This window comes from Solanum dulcamara, chromosome 3, assembly GCF_947179165.1.
Source record: "Solanum dulcamara chromosome 3, daSolDulc1.2, whole genome shotgun sequence".
NCBI lineage: Eukaryota > Viridiplantae > Streptophyta > Magnoliopsida > Solanales > Solanaceae > Solanum > Solanum dulcamara.
Genome location: NC_077239.1, coordinates 33,575,617 through 33,593,663, shown reverse-complemented (window position 1 = coordinate 33,593,663; position 18,047 = coordinate 33,575,617). Strand labels below are relative to the sequence as shown.

Below are 18,047 nucleotides of genomic sequence, written 5' to 3'. Positions count from 1 at the left end.
TTGGTCCAAGTAGGTGCATCACCTACTTATTCAAAGTAGGTGCATCACCTGCTTGCTTCCGAGTAGGTTCTACGCCTCCTTTCGCCTCTCCCATGGGTTCGTAATCTCGTCTTACTTTAAGAGCCCATGTAATCCTTGCTATGTAAGCTCAACATGTACTCCAGTGGCTTAGTTATGTAATTTGTCCAAGTTGGTAGCTTACGTAAGTAAGTCGAGTCCTACGACTCATTTCTCGGCCTCCAATTCGTTTCAAATCCTTATATATCTATTTCCAACCTTCACTCTCAAGGGGCGTCACGTCCTCCCTTAGAGTTATTTAATCATGTTATAGATAATCTGGGTCACAGGACATCTTTCAAGAAGCTTAAGAAGATGTTCCGAAGCATAAAGGTACGGGGTATAACATCGTTCCCCCTGTTTAGAACATTCGTCCTCGAATGTAAACCAAAACCTTCCTCCGGACCTTATACCGATTATATGGAGAGTCCTCTATCCCGTTGCCATAACATATACTTTCATCGAGAAATCAATATCAGAGTTTCAAAGGTTAGGATTACTTGTAGGCATAGGGAACAGGTGATATTTCTTTTCTATTACTTCTTTCCAGTTTCTTTACCATACATCATATTGCACCCTTTACACGAACATGTGTAGGAGCTTAAAATAGCCCGAAAGATGCTTTAGCATCACCATACTAGTCTGTACGTAAACCTGTATTGTTTCTTACTTCCCTCCTCTACTTACCCTTGAGTTTGCTCATATTCCAGTATAGGAGAGATCTCTCATCCTTTCCTTATTTTGCTGCTTGTACACCACAATATTAGTAGTCAGTAACTTTGTTACCAACATCTTACCTTCAGTCGAGTATAGCCTGGCTATTCCTTACAATATGTTTAAGTTCTCATCGTAATTCTCTTGTTGTATTCATCCCCTTTGTATGCACCTATTCTTTGATGTCATACTATTCAAGTCCTTACTATTAATTCTCCGCACTGTCTCTGGTATCATGGTTCTATCTATTTATTGCTGACCTTTAGATCTTATTAACTCGTGCCAGTGTGGGATCTCACTTGAAGCCACTTCCCCCCTTAGGGTGTACCCATATCACTATCTGTTGTGTTCTACCTGACGCCCTTATTTCCAATTTTCCAATATGTATGATTCTTTTCAAACACATTCGATATACTACACCATATCTATGCCTTCCTTTATATCTTCCATACCTTTAGTTGCCTAGGTACGACAACTTAACACAATCATGAGGTGCTAATCCAGTCTAATTATGGGTACTCGAGTCACGTAGCAATTTATTCAAAGCCACTTTCCATTTATTTTGATCAACAATTAGCTAGGGCTTATAGTCGTTTCCAATTCTCAACTAGGCAGTACTTACCTTCCGATGCTCGGTGTCCCAAGCTTTGTCATAGTCCTAGCCTTATCCCAGTGGGTATCACTTGTCCCTTTAATGAATTCACAATGCGCTAGTTGTTTTGCAAAGCTATATCCCTTATCTCAAGGGTCTTATCATCTTTAATGGTGGAGTTATGTATCCACAATACTTCTTTATATCAAAAATGCCATGCACGGCCAACGTGTATATATACATGCATATCATCTCATATCACAGCTACATAGGGCTTCCCAAGGGGGTCACCCATCCCAATATTATTCTTGCCCAAGCACGCTTAACTTCGGAGTTCTGATGGGATTCGGTACGTTAGTACTAGTATGATCGCACCCTCCCCCGTGGGGCGCATATCTATCGAAGAAGACGATGACCCAGCAGCTGATCTAGTAGGCCAAGCTACACTGCCCAAGTTACCCTTATATTCTTATTACACGAACCACATCCTATCTTTAGCCACTTCCTCACAAGGCTTTACTCATTTTCATAACTATCCTCATTATATTCACATCATATCCTGTTCGCATTCTACCCCATAGTATAACACTTTTTAACCTTTTTTACGATTTTTACTGTGGGTTACTTACCATTCTTAGTTAGTCTTATCCTTAATATATCGTTCTGTCCAGAACTACTAGTCTTTCCTAAATCATTTTCCTTTTATTTCAAGGAAAATTTAGGCAGAGTTTCCTCTGTATTTCTTACTATCTCAACACCTGCACACAGAAAATGCCAATAATGCCTCACAGGGGTAATACATATAAAGATACATATATACGTATCATATCATATCATATCGCAGCCTCACAGGGCGCCCAATATCAATAATAGTATAAACTATTGGACTTACCTCGTATGTCCAACTCGAACTGCACCTGTTTATACTTTCCGTCTAATTTTTGTTACACCCCGCACTCTTGAGCTCGGAACGTCTTCTTAAGTTCCTTAGACACTATCATGTGAGCCGGATAAGCTATGACACTATCAAACAACTCTAAGGAAAGAAGATTGTGATACTTCGCGAGAAGGGAGGTTGGAGATAGGGTCATAAGAATCCGGAAAGAGTTGGATGCTAAGAAATGAGTCGTAGGACTCTATTTGCCTACGTAAGACACTAAGTTAAGAGTCTTATACACTTAAGTTGCTTAAGGATATATCAAGCTTACATAGTACGGATTAGATAGGCTCTTAAAGTGAGACGAAATTACGAACCCGCGAGGAAGGGAAAAAGACGACGCGTGGCAACCAATGGAGGAGCGACACGTGGCAGCACCTCAAGCAAGCAGGTGATGCACCTACTTAGGGTCAAGTAGGTGATGCAGCTGCTTGGGGGAGGTGGACCCCGCTGCCACGTGGCAGCCCCTAATTGGCAGCATGACACGGTGGCCAATCATGGCTTGACACGTGTCATCCTTAGGGGATGACACGTGTCACCACTTGGGACCACATATATGTATGTATATTAGGGATATACTTCAGTTTTGGTCTTCAAACTGCAGCAAAACAAACAGAAAACAAACGTGAGAAGAGAGAAAAGAGAGGCAGCTTTGGTTCTTGAAGATTAAAGGTGAGTTTCTCAACTTTCTTCCGTAAATTAATTAATTAGCGTATACTACGATGATATGGAAGTATTAGTAGTACAAAATTAGGATTTGATGCAGCAAAAAACGGACAGCAAGCTGCCACGACGTTACAGCATGCTGAAAATATTTCCGAGGCGCGATTTTGGCGAGTTCTAGCCAATTTCGGGAAAGGTAAGTTCTTACCCTCTAATTTGAAGTTTAGGATGTTAAATTATGGTGTATTACACACCTTAGGAGCTGATGGAAGTTGGGGAAAAGGTTTGAAAAGTTCAGCGTTCGAAATTAACGAATTTAGAATCGCTATAGTTAAGTTGTTGTCGAAATAAAGTGTTGTACGTGTAGGGGCTGCTGCTGGTTGTGTTGTGGCGTGTTGCAGGGTCTAAAAGTTATCTAAATGAGGTGTGGGAGCTGCTGGTTGCAGCCACAGGCTTTGCAATTAAAGAATTCGCGAAAGAAAGATTAAAAACTCTAGTTTTGGTATCTTAGTTTCGAGTGAATTATTGGGGGTTCATATTGAGTAATTTTGTCATAATATGTATATGTATGGGCTGCTGGTTGCATTGTTGGTTGGCTGCAGGTTCTAAGGACATGGTTGGGATTTCGGATAGGGCACATTATAGGGAAGGTGCTGTCCAATTTTCGTTAACATCCTAACTAGTTAAGGAACTAGTCGAGAAGGCGAGCGAAGGGATGAATGTTATGAATACTCGTGGGTAGTCTAAGTTGCTGAAAAGTCCAAGGTTGTTAATACTTACATTACTTCCATGTTAAATAGGTTTCGAGGACAACGATGTGGACGTGATTAAGAGAAGTCCATACAAGGTATGTGAAGCTTTCTTTTGGCATGTTTTTGGAATTAGTATGTAGAACTATCTTTCTTTTCTTTTGGCATGTCTTAGATGTAAGTTATAAATGATATGTATATGATATGTGGGATTCAATCCATTCATAAAGCCTTGAATATAAGTCGAAACTCTTATTTACTTCTTGATGTTAGAACTCCTGCAATAGCTGAGTGGTTTCCCTTAAGTCTTTTATGTAATGAAAACTAGTACATGTAAAGCCTATTTCTTTTTTTCCTTTGGAATGGCTTAATTTTAAGTTAAATGGTATATGATATAGGTTTAGAGGTAATTCCATTTATGAGCTCTGATTGTAACTCGTGACTTGTAGTCACCCCTGAACATTAAGAGTCTGAAAGTAGTCAAACTACTATTCTCGAGCCTGCTATATAATGAATAGAAAGTAGAGGTACCAGCTCCTCTTTTTAGAGGCTCTGAAATGATAAATGTCGTTGATTGCATGAGTTGAGTCTTTGACTAGATAAATTGTGTTTCTGATTGCATAGACTATATTTCTGATTGCATGAATTATGTGGCATTATTTTGATGCATGTTTGTGATCCCTGAAGCCCCAACTGATGTAAGCCCTAATGACATCTAAAGGGATACCTCGGATAATTACTCCCCCAGTCTTCAGGTGACGGTTCACTTGACTGTTTCATCGAGTCTTAGATAATGACTTAGTTGCGTATGGTTTCTCACTACTCTACTCGTACATACTGTAACCCATCCTTCCTCGAGTCCCACGATGGGCCGGGATATGTTATCGTGCACAGTGTTACTACTTCTTTCACCGCGTCCCGGGCCGGATGTGTATAGTTCCACGCACGAGGAGACGATGCCGTACGTGAGGTGTGATATATGTTATATGTTATGACGATACGATTATTCACCGAGTCCCGGGCCGGCTGTAATATGATAGTATATGTGGTGAAATAAGGAAGGAACACCGAGTCCCTCCTTAGAAGGCCGGGTATATATGTATATTATGATGGTACGCTATAGACGTACACCACTCCATTCACCGAGTCCCTCACTAAAGGGCCGGATACTTTATGTAGGCATGCATATGAGATTAAAGCAATACATTGTGACCCTAAGCCCCGCAGTGAACCGGGTGTGATACGATGATATACATGATAAGATGATACCGTATACGATGGTATGATACCGTATACGATGATATGATGAAATGAAATGCCTTATGATATGATGATATGTGATTATGAAGAAGTGATTATAACATCGAGTTCACTAGAGGGCCGGGCACAGCATATGATGATGTGTATGATTTATGTGTCCTAAGGTGCAGGTACAGTAATTTATTTAGTTATTATACTTGTCCCCTGCATCCCTATTTCAGTTATGATCTCAGTTACGATGTGTTATGCTTTACATACTCAGTACATATATCGTACTGACCCCCCTTTTCTCGGGGGGCTGCGTTTCATGCCCGCAGGTACAGATATTTATTCTGGAGATTCATCAGCATAGGAGTTCCTCTCAGCTATGTCGGAAGTGCTTCACTGTTCTGGAGCCTAAATTTTGATGCTAGTCACTTAATGTATATATTTGTACATTCAGGGGTACGGCGGGGGCCTTGTTCCGCCATATGTTGTTGTTACTATTCTTAGAGGTCTGTAGACATATGTTTATGTGGGTTGTTTGTGAATTAGTTGCGATGTTGCCTATCCGATATGTTGTGAATGTCTTTGTTATAGCAGCCTTGTCGGCTCACGTGCCCTTTCATGATATGATACAAATGAAAGAGGCTACATGTACATAAAAAAAAGTTTTAAACTATTGGGGCTTTTGTATATAGTATCACATCACACACGGTTCAACTTAAGTGTAGTTGATAAATACGCATAAGAGGGTCCAGGTCGGACCCCAGTTGCGGCCTACGGGGTTGGGTCATGACAATTTTCCTTTCAATTTTCAACTTTACATATCAACCATAATTCAATACCTTACCTGGCACCTATCATTTGTGCCTTTGCTTTCCTGCGTGCTTTGTGACTTCTAATATCATTAGTCACTTTCTACTTTCGATGTTGTCCTTCTGCTGAAATCACAAGTTAGTATGAGGAATTTCATTTCCTATGACTCGGTTCTATCGCATGATCTTAGATATGAAAGAAAGGTAACATCCTAAATGTCCTGTAGCCTCCTGTTTATAGATGTGGTGCACAGCACACCGATAAACAAGACTCTACTAGACACAGTCTGTAGACACTCCAAGGATGAACTGCTCTAATACCACTTCTATCACGATCCAACCCCGTGGGCCGCGACTGGGGTCTGACCTGGACCCCTATTTATGTAACTGTCGGCTACAGTCAAATTGGACTATGTATAATGTGATACTGCTCACAAAAACCTCAATGGGTTAAAACTTTTTTATGTTCATATAGCCTCCTAGATATAGGAACCAAACACATGAACCCAGTGGGTGATAAAATATTCATACACGTGTGGCCTCTTTCATTTGCATCATCTCATAAAAGGGGAAAGCCATCCGAGAAGGCTGCCACAACATAATAGCTTTTACAACATATTGTATAGGCATAACCAAAATAAACTCCAAAAAACCCACATACATATGTCTACAGACCTCTAAGAATAGGAACGACAACATATGGCGGGACAGGTCCCCCGCCGTACCCCTGCATAAATGAATATATACATCGTAGGAGCAGCACTCAAAAGCTAGGCTCTGAAACAGTGAAGCACTTCCAACATAGCTGAGCGGAAATCCTAAGCTGGCGGATCTCCGAAATGAACATCTGTACCTGCGGGCATGAAACGCAGCCCCCCGAAGAAAGGGGGATTAGTACGATATATGTACTGAGTATATAAGCACAGCATAACTGAGATAAGAACTGAACTAGGGATGCAGGAAACCAAGTATAACATTTAATAGGGTACTGTGCCTGCACCTCACAAAATAAAGTCATGTATACCATTATCACATACCGTATATGGCTCGCGCGGGGACTCGGTGTTACAAACACATCATCTATCATGCTAGGTATATATATGCCATTAACGCTGTGGGATGTACAGCCCGATCCCTGTATATAGAAAGTATATGCCGAGGAACGACGGCCCGATCCATGTATCATATAATAATATCGAGGAATGATGGCCCGATCTATATATCATATAACAATGCTAAGGTATGATGGCCCGATCCATATAATACATAATAATGCCGAGGTATGATGGCCCGATCCGTATAATACTTAATATTACCGAGGTACGATGGCCCGATCCGTATAATGCATAATCTATCGTGGAACGTACGACCCGATCCTTACATAGCAAAATATGTTGAGGTACGTTCGGCCCGATCCATATCATAATGCATATACGTGTACGTAAAACTCTGTAAAATATCAAACATCCCACATATATCATCCTAAAGCATGTTTAAGAGCCCCTAGATATACGAGCTTACACATCCCAACACTATTCAACCTATAGGAGGCTTAAGGGTCGTAGTTCAACTACTTCAAGGTCCTTATCATTCAAAAGTGGGTACAAGTCATGAGTTACATCCAGAATCTATAAATGGGTCTATATCCAAATCCATGTCCTATAGAACCTTTAGTCTAGTCTTTCTCAAAGCAGGAAAAGACAAGCTTTACATGCACCGCTTCCTATCACATGGAAGACTTGAAAAGTAATGACTCAACTTGTTACAGGAATTCTAATCAGTAGGAAGTGAACAAGAGTCTTAACTTACCCTCAGAGTTTTAAGAGTGGAATAACTTCAAACTTTATATACATAATACTTACATCTAAGTCGTGCCAAAGGAGAGGAGGAATAACTTTACATACACTACTTCTTAGTATATATAGAATACTTGAGGAATGGAAGCTTAACTACTTTAAGAGTCTTAACTTTCAATTGTGAACACGAATTATGAATCATGAATCATGTTCAGAGCTCATGAATAGAGTTACCCCAAGCTTCATACAAATATCACTTGTCACTTAGATCTAACACATTCCCAAAAGAAAGAACAGATTGGCTCTTCATATTTATACCAAAACATGCCAAAAGAAGGAATAGCTTTACATACCTTGTCTGAATTATTCCTTATCCTGCTTGCCTCACCGTCCTTTGAACCTATTGAACATGAAAGTAGTATGAATATCAACCCCTTTTAGTTTCCATCACCCTAGGTTACATCTTAGTATTAATGGAATCTATTTCCTTAGTCATTTCCCCGACTAGTTCTGTTATTCGCTAAGGCATCGATGAAAATTGGGCAACACCTCCCCTATAATGTGCCCTATCCCAATTTCCAATTAGGTCCCTAAGACCTATAGCCAACCAACCACAACAACCTGCAGCAATTCACACCAACAATATATAACATAAACTCCAAATGACTTATTCAAAAATATGGTAGGACAGTAGGACGTCTAGCCTTTATTTTGTAACGCCTTTGATTATACGCATTGAGGGGTTGTGTGGATGCAACCAGCAGCATCCACACCCCTTTTAGAATGCATTTAGTCCCTGCAATAATACATTACACCCCTGCAGCAATAACTTACAAGAACGACACTTTATTTCGACGACAATTCACTTCTAGCGACTCCAATTTAGTTTATTTCGGGCGTCAAACATATTTATCATATTTTCACATTTACAGCCACTTACACAACGTATAATACCCTCTACAACAACACCATAAACTCCAATTTAAAAGGAAAGGCCTTACCTTACGTTAAACTTGTCAAACTTGCCAAAACTATCCAAAACGTGAAATCTGGACAGCCCACTGTCTTATATTGTCGCTTAGTTTCGGAGGGGTAATTGAGGGAAACAGGATTTGTGGCCTCAATGAAAGTTATAGACATGTGTATCAAGGTCGCAAAAATTTTGAATTACCCCTACAACAAGTTTTTACGAAAATATATGACCAAAATACTCACAGGTGTCCGTGTAGGATTTCTAAAACACAATCTGGACAGCAGCTCCCCCATGCTTCACTACCATTGTTCGAGCAGAGAAAAGCAAAACTAGGTTGTAGAGTCTAAATGAAAGTTATATCCCTATGAAATATCTTTTCAAAACATCTTGAATCACTTAAAGCGAAGCCTTACACAAGGAGTTATACTCGTGTTACTAACAACAGTTTAATTCAAAAACGGGTCTGTTCCCTAGCGTTTTCTCTTTAAGCTTCTCTTAGTTTTCCAAGTGTAGAACTGAAAATATGGTTCCGTAGGCATCGTAATATACACATATACACCTCCACGTTGTTGAGGAACACTGTAGATAACTAATTGACGGAGGAGAAGTGAAGAACTCACCTTTAATTCTTCTAAACCATGGCTGCCTCCTTCCTTTCCTCTTCTCCATGTTTTTCTCTCTATGTTTTGGGCTGATTTTGGATAAATAATGACTTAAGAGTCATTAGCATACATATATATGGTTCCTTAGGAAGTGCCACGTGTCAGCCCCTAAGGGTGACATGTGTCAAGCCCTTATTGGGCCATGAATCCATACCTAGCCTCCAAGGCTGCCTGTGGCGGTGTGGGACCCACCTCAAGTAGGTGTGTCGCCTACTTGGTCCAAGTAGGTGCATCACCTGCTTGCTTCCGAGTAGGTGTTACGCCTCTTTTCGCCTCTCCCATGGGTTCGTAATCTCGTCTTACTTTAAGAGCCCATGTAATCCTTGCTATGTAAGCTCAACATGTACTCCAGTGGCTTAGTTATGTAATTTGTCCAAGTTGGTAGCTTACGTAAGTAAGTCGAGTCCTACGACTCATTTCTCGGCCTCCAATTCATTTTAAATCCTTATATAACTATTTCCAACCTTCACTCTCAAGGGGCGTCACGTCCTCCCTTACTTAGAGTTATTTAATCATGTTATAGATAATCTGGGTCACGGGACATCTTTCAAGAAGCTTAAGAAGACGTTCCGAAGCATAAAGGTACGGGGTATAACAATTTCAAGAGGATCAATGGGAAACCAATTCATGAAACTTGACTTATTGTTTAGAAGTTATTGTTTTAGTGCCCGACTTATGGACTACCCGATAATGTGTTTCTACAATATTTCTATCGTAGTCTTGATATGGTAAATAAAGGGGTAGTGGATCATCTTATTAGGGGTGGCATTATGAGCCAACCCTTCTCCATTGCTGCAACATTGCTTGATGAAATAACAAAGATTAATTGTGGTTGTAACACTCGGGAAGACCATGTGTCTCCTCTTCATGTTGAGATGACCAAGGAGCAGCTTGAGAAGAACCATGAACGGGATGAAAACATGGCGAAAATGATGACTCAACTTCATTTTCTCTTAAAACATGTTATGGGGGGAGGTTACAAAGTGGTAAATGCAGTAAATGAAAATGTTGGATTAAACTCAGAAGATGTCATGTTTGATACTATATACAATTATGAAGTGCAATTTATAGCAAATCAGTGGGTGGATTTGTCATGACCCGACCTAGGTTCTAATCGTAACATGACGATTGAAACCCTGAAGGGGCTCCAACCAAGCCTATTGTACATATCATAAGCATACATAGGGTAAAGCAAAAGCGGAAACATCATAAGAGAGACTAAACCATGAATAGAAATTTAAGATCACATGACAACATAAACTCAAAACATTTGTCCAACTAGATGCCTCTACTCATGAATATGGGCGGGGGCTAAGACATGTCCCTACCTCACCCTCAATATAAAACACAGCAAAAGTCTTTGAAAATAATAACTAACTCGATAACTAGTCCCCAATAAATAAAGACTCACCACAAATATCGCTGGATAGGAAAGCTTAACTAGCCATGTAGATGAGTATGATCTTCAACCTTAACCCCTACATTATGAGATAATGTAGGCAAAAAATATGTATTAGTACGCTGGAATGTACTAAGTATAAGGGAGTGACATGCAATATAAATTATGGAATGCAATGGTCAAGTAAAATACATGATAAAATGTGATAAGTAAGGTCATGAAAAAATCATATTGATCAAATCATTTAAAAGAATAAATTCAAAATCATAAAATACTTAAGGGATCATACATATGTAGGATAGGAACCATAATCGATAATAAGACCATGCGAGCTATAACATGAAATCTCATTGTCTCCCTATAGAACAAAGAAAAAGAGAATCTACTTGCCAAGGTAGACTCTACCCCGCTAGGCGGTTCATACATACGCTATATATGGATCTAATAGCTAAGTCATGAAGGCAACCTACGGTGGAACGTAGTTTATGGGACATGAGTCTACTACTAAGGCTTTTGGTAGAGCCCCCACCACAAGTCCACTCGGTGCTAAGTCAAATCCCACAGAATAGATGCATAGCATAGAAATCATAATTACATATATCATAGTCATGATCATAGGTTTGAAATCATAGAATAGCTTATTTCCATAACATACTTGTAATGTGAGAATTATCCTTTCTTCATTACAATCATATTTGCATAATTCATATCGTTAGGCCTTAGGTCACCACATAGTGCCCTAAAGTCACCTTACTTCATAACTTGCATGAAATTCATACCTTGAACTTAGAGTAGGACTCAATTGCATAATGAATTGACTTTGAAAGTTATGTAATTGACTTGAAAACATGCATGATCATAGACTTTATATCAGTCCATACAAAATTCATATAGATAATATCATTAGGAAGTATAATTGAAAATACTCATATTTTACATCATGAACCCTAGAGATCAAAATAGGAGAATTAATGGAAAAACACTTTAATTTAATGCAATAACCATCAATTTATATCAAAATAGACTCATGATCATACTTTGAATCATAATTCATGCAATAGGATTATAGATTATAAAACCCATAAAATACCATACTTTAATTTGATAGAAAACTTGAGAAATTTATTGGGCTTCATTGATGAAAGGATCCATGAATCAATATCCAAATACCTTAAGTGAGAACACTAAATAATTTGGAAGAACTTGAGAGTTTTGATGGAGAGCTTGAGTGAATTTACTTAAATTCTTCAATGGAGTCTTTTGTAGAGAGAGAAATATTTGAGTAGGTGAATTGTAGAAGAATGAATACAATTAGAGGCTTAAGTCAATTTATAGAGTTGAATTAGGTCCTAAAAATGTCTATGTTTATTAGCTAACAATTAGGAAAAGGTCTAAAGTGCCTTGCTAAAAACTAAATTCGGTCAGAAAACCATTGCCAGGTTCGCGATGCAAAGGCGAGCAAGTCTGCAATGCAACTTGTCGCGCACCTTACTGGTTTATGCAGTTCCTTGAGAAATTTATCTTTCGATCTACAGGTCCTAAAAATCCACCAAAACTTTTTTTTTTGCAGGTTTTGACCCCTGATCGATATTCCGAACTCGAATTTTCCAAAAAGATTAAGAATAATACACTACATAATAGGCCTAATCCCAAGACATTCTTAAGGCACTTATGAGTATTTTGAGAGATATTGCAGGGTTCCTAATCGACCTATTCAAGCTCTAGTGGGAACCAAGGTTGGAATAAGGAATGTGAAAGTGGATGGAGAGATAGGGATTGTCATGCTAGAGGAAATGCTTGGTGGGAAAGTCATGGTGATCATGATAGATACATTCCTCCTCATCAAAAACCTATGGAGGTGAATATTGATCCTAAAAACTTTCATATGGTGGATATGCTTGCTAGAATCTTAAACAAAGTTGAGGGGTTGGATAAGTTGTTAAAGGAGGTAAATGCAGATTTTTCCTCCTTAAACCAAACAAACACTTTAGATTTGGTATCAATTAAGCAATTGGAAGCTCAAATGGGAAAGATTTCAGCTCATCTAAACCCAAGGCCCAAAGGAGGAATCCTTAGTGATACCTTTTCTCAACCTAAGAATGAAAACACACAATGCATGGACATTTTGACATGAAGTAGCAAAGTTGTCAGTGAGAAAGTGCCAACTAATGAGGCAAAAAGTTGAACAAATTGAATACTAGGGTATTCGAAATAGATAAGCTAGTCGAAGAGCTCTGTTACACCCCGTATTTTGGTACCTTAGAATACTTCTTAAGCTTCTCAAGTTTCTAGGAAGGCTCTTAAATTTCTTAAAAATCATTATGTGAGTCGGATAGTTTATAATGCTATCAAATAACTCCAAGGAAAGGAGAACGAAATGCTTCATAATAAGGAAGATTGGAATAAGGTTATAAAGATTCGAAAGGAGTTGGAGGCCGAGAAATGAGTCGTAGGACTCGATTGACTCGCGTAAACTACCAACTTGGAGGTCTTACGTACTTAAGCTACTCGAGTGCGTGTTGATACTAAGTAGCAAGGAATACATAGGCTCTTAAAGTACGATGAAATTACGAACCCACGGAAGAGAAATAAGGAAACGACGCACTTACTTAAAGCAAGTAGGTGACTCACCTACTTGACACATGGCAGCACGTGATAGGTACACATGGCATCACATGAAAGTGACATGTGGCAGCAGGTGACACACCATGGGGTGGACCCCACCTACCACGTGGCAACCATGGATTGGTTGCATAATTGAGGTGGCTGCCTAAGGGTGTGACACGTGTCACCCTTAAGGGATGACATGTGTCACTCTCCAAAAAGATATATATCTATGTATGGATGACTATTAAGTCATTTTTAGCCAAAAACTTGAACAAAAATAGAGAAAAAAACATGGAGAAGAAAGCAAAGGTAGCCATGGTTTGGAGAAACACTAAGTTGGTAATACGAGTATAACTCCTTGTGTAAGACTTCTTTTTGAGTAATTCAAGATGTTTTGGAAAGATATTTCATAACAATACAACTTTCATTTAGCCTCTAAAACCCAGTTTTGCTTTTCTCTACTCGGAAAAGGGTGATGAAGTATAGGAGGTGCTGCCCAGATTTTGTTTTGGAAATCCTACAAGGACAGCTGTGAGTATTTTGGACATATATTTTCGTAAAAAATTGCTGTAGGAATAATTCAAAATTGTTTGCGACCTTGATACACATGTCTATAACTTTCATTGAGGCGACAAATCCTTTTTCCCTCAATTACCCCTACGAAACTAAGCGACAATATAAGACAGTGGGCTGTCCAGATTTCGCGTTTTGATAGTTTTAGCGAGTTTGACAAGTTTAACGTAAGGTAAGGCCTTTCCTTTTAAATTGGAGTTTATGGTGCTGTTATAGAGGGTATTGTACGTTTTGTAAGTGGCTGGAAATGTAAAAATATGATAAATATGCTTGACGTCCGAAATAAACCAAATTGGAATCGCTATAGTTAAATTATAGTCGAAATAAGGCATTGTGCGTGTGGGGGCTGTTTCAGGTGTGTGATGGTGTGTTTCAGGTCCTAAAGGTATTCTAAAAGAGGTGTGGGAGCTTCTGGTTGCAGACACATAGTCCTCCGCTTCATATGGTTAAAGGTTTTGCAAAACGGAAACTAGAAACCTTATTTTGGTATCGTGGGTTCGAGTGAGTCGTTTGCAGTTTATGTGGTATAAGATTGATGTGAATTGTATATATATATACTGCAGGTTATTGTTGTTGGTTGGCTGTAGCTATTAGGAGTATAATTGGAAATTCGGATAGGGCACATTATAGGGGAGATGCTGCCCGATTTTCGTTAACTCTTTAACTAACTAAGGAACTAGTCGAGAAGGCGAGCAAGGAGATGAGTTCTATAAATATTCGTGTGTAACCTAAGGTGCTGAAAAGACTAAGGTTATTGATACTTGTATTGCTTTCATGTTACTTAGGTTTAAAGGACGACGAGACAAACAGGATAAGAAGTAACCCGTAACAGGTATATAAAGCTAACGTTTCCTTCTTTTGGCATGTTTTGGCATACGTATGTAAGGCTTATACTTTATTTTAGTATATCTTTGGCATAAGTATGTAAATCTTATTCCTTCTCTTAGCATGATTTGACATAAGTATATAAAGCTAATCTCCCTTTTTGGCATGGTTTTTACGAAACAAGTATATGATTTCCATATGATTCCCAAGAAGTCCTATTCTTAAAGCCACTAGGATGGCTAATTGTTCGACTTCCAAAAGATATTTTGTTATGCCTTGATACATATATATGATTCCCAGAAGTTCTATTTTGATATAGTCCATAGTGACTTTCAAAAGGTACTTGATATGACTTTGTCTCGATTTTGAAGGAAAGCTTATTTTGATTATTCCGTCGAGTCTCAAATATGATTTAAATTGCATATAGTTTCTCACTACTCCACTCGTGGATGCCTCATTATTTCCTTCACCGAGCCCAGGCCAGGTTTTGTTATCGTGCGTACTTCTCTACATTGTTCTCTTGCCCCAATGTGAGGGGGCAGGTACGACCTGTACATGGGTTTTGTGGAGTTATGATGTGCCATGTACACATATGGTATGATATGATCTGATATGACAATCTGATATGATATGATCTGTTATGTAAATATTCCCTACTCTGGTGTTATGATGTGCTGTGGCGCCAGTGAAGGGGCGGCGACCACGTTTTGTATTTGTTCACCGAGTCCCTTAATGGGGCCGTATGTGGCATATGTTTTTCCACAAACATTATTGGTGATTATGAAAAACATTTTGATATTCTGGATATTTTGCTCATTTTTGCACATTCTGCTCTAGTAGCGACTTTACTTATCACAGTCCATGCTTTATATACTCGGTATATTTTTCGTACTGACCCCTCTTTCTTCGGGGGGCTGCGTTCATGCCTACAGGTATAGACGCTCGGTTTGCTAATCCGCTCGCCTAGGACATCCACCCTGTTGGTTGGCAGTGCTCTTTGTCCAGCCCTATTTTGGTACTAGCATTTTGTTGTACATTTGTACATATTGGTTAAGGGTACGGCGGGGGCCCTATCCCGCCATATGTTGTCATTCCTATTCTTAGAGGTCTGTAGACATATGTGTATGGGTTGTTTAGGAGTTTATTTCGGTTATGCCTATGTGATATATTGTAAAAGCTATTATGTTGTGGCAGCCTATAAGGCTGACTTTCCCTTTCATGACATCATGTAAATGAAAGAGGCCACACGTGTATGAATATTTTATCACCCACTGGGTTCATGTGTTTTGGTTCCTATATCTAGGAGGCTATATGAACATGAAAAAGTTTTAACTCATTGAGGGTTTTGTAAGCAGTATCACGTTATACATAGTCCAATTTGACTGTAGTCGACAGTTACATAAACGGGGGTGCAGGTCGGACCCCAGTTGCGGACCACGGGGTTGAGTCGTGACAAGCTCAATATTGATAAGTCTAATGAAGTGAATGATTCACTAATGAAGATTCATTCTGGTATGTCTCAAAATTCCAATATGGGTGTTATCCCACAGGTGGTTTCCATAATGCCATTTCCAAAGTTGAACCCTCCTTTCTCTCAACATTTGAAAAAGAAAAATAAGGATACAAAGTTCCAAAAGTTACTCTCTGCTTTCAAGACTATTTCTATTAACTTGCCTTTGATTAAAGCATTATTGGAGATGCCTGGGTATGCCAAGTTTATGAAGGAGGTAGTGATAAAAAAATATAATGTGGATTTTGAAACTATTGAAGTGTCTCATAACTGTAGTGAAATTATGTCAAGCAATATTGTGGTGAAGAATGATGACCCAGGTTTGTTTACCATCCCACCTACTATAGGACTATATTAATTCACCAAGATACTTTGTGATCTAGGTGTAAGCATAAATTTGATGTCATATGCCATTTTCAAAAAACTCAGTTTGGGTGAACCCAAGCCTACTACTATGTGGTTGCTCATGGAAGATCGATCAATCAAGCGTCCAAATTGGTATTCTCTATGTTTTACTTTCCAGGAAATTTGTTATTCTTGATTATGAAATTGATACGGAGAGTGGCAAACTAAAATTTTGGGTCAATGGTGAGGAAGCCACTTTTAATGTTTGAAAGTCAATGAAAAAACCTAAGTGATCTTCATGTAATCCTTGTGATTGATGTTGTGGATGAAGTTATGGCAAGTACGCAAGAAGTGTCTAATGTTGGTAGTTGTTAGTGGCGATGTTGCTAAATTATGATGGGGAAGAGATTCCCAAGTATGACAAAGTAGTGGCAGCAATTATGGGTATTGGTTCCTACACCAAAAACCCTATGAGGTTAGATATTAATTTGAAGAATAGGGACTCACCAACCGCTGAGACATCTATAGATGAGCTTCCAAAGCTTGAACTTATGTTACTTCCATCTCATCTTCAATATGTGTTTTTGGGGGCCAATGCTACATTGAGAATCATAATAGCTGCTGATTTAGTTTAGGAGCAAGTGCAAACTCTTGTGAGCGTGTTGAGGAAATTCATCAAAGCTATCAGGTGGATAGTTGCCGACATTGTAGGCATCGCTCCTGGTGTGTGTACTTATAAGATCCAGCTGGCTAATAATAGAAATCTTAACATTGAGCACCAAAGGAGATTGAACCCTTCAATGCAAGAAGTGGTGAAGAAAGAAATCATCAAGTGGCTCGATGTGGGTGTTGTGTATCTTATTGCCGATAGTAAATGGGTGAGACCGATAAAATGTGTTCCAAAACAAGGTTGCATGATAGTCGTGCCTAATGAAAAAATGAGCTTGTATCAATGCGTCCGATCATCTGTTGTAGGGTATGCATGGATTACCAAAAAATGAATGCTTGTACAGAAAAAGACCACTTTCCTATTCCTTTCATGGTCAAGATGTTGGATCATTTTGTGGGTCGTGGTTGGTACTATTTTTTGATGGATATTCCGTGTACAATCAAATTTCTACTGCTTCCGAGGATCAAGATAAAACTACTTTCATGTGCGCATATTGTACTTTTGCATTTAGGCAAATACCTTTTGGTTTATGTAATTCTCCCATGAATTTTCAAAGATATAGCTCTTTATTTTCTCTGACATCGTAAAAGACACAATAAAAGTCTTTATGGAAGATTTCTCGGTGGTGAGGGAGCATCAACCAATGGAAGTCTTTATGGATGATTTCTCATTGGTGAGGGATACATTTGATGCATGTCTTGAACATCTTAACTAAGTGTTAAAAAGATATGTTAAAACAAATCTTGTGCTAAATTGAGACAAGTGTCACTTCATGGTGAAAGAAGGTATTTTGCTGGGTCACAAAATATAGAGCAATGTTATTCAAGTAGATCAAGTGAAAGTCGAAAAGATTTCCAGGTCACCTCCTCCTATTTCGGTGAAGGGTGTTCGGTGTTTATTAGGTCATGCCATGTTTTA

The 18,047-nt window shown here is 39.0% G+C and overlaps 1 pseudogene; it reads right to left on the bottom strand.

Annotated features, from left to right (window-relative positions):
* Positions 1-1,618: 1,618 nt before the first annotated feature.
* Positions 1,619-1,740, bottom strand: LOC129883833 (5S ribosomal RNA; annotated as a pseudogene).
* Positions 1,741-18,047: the final 16,307 nt, after the last annotated feature.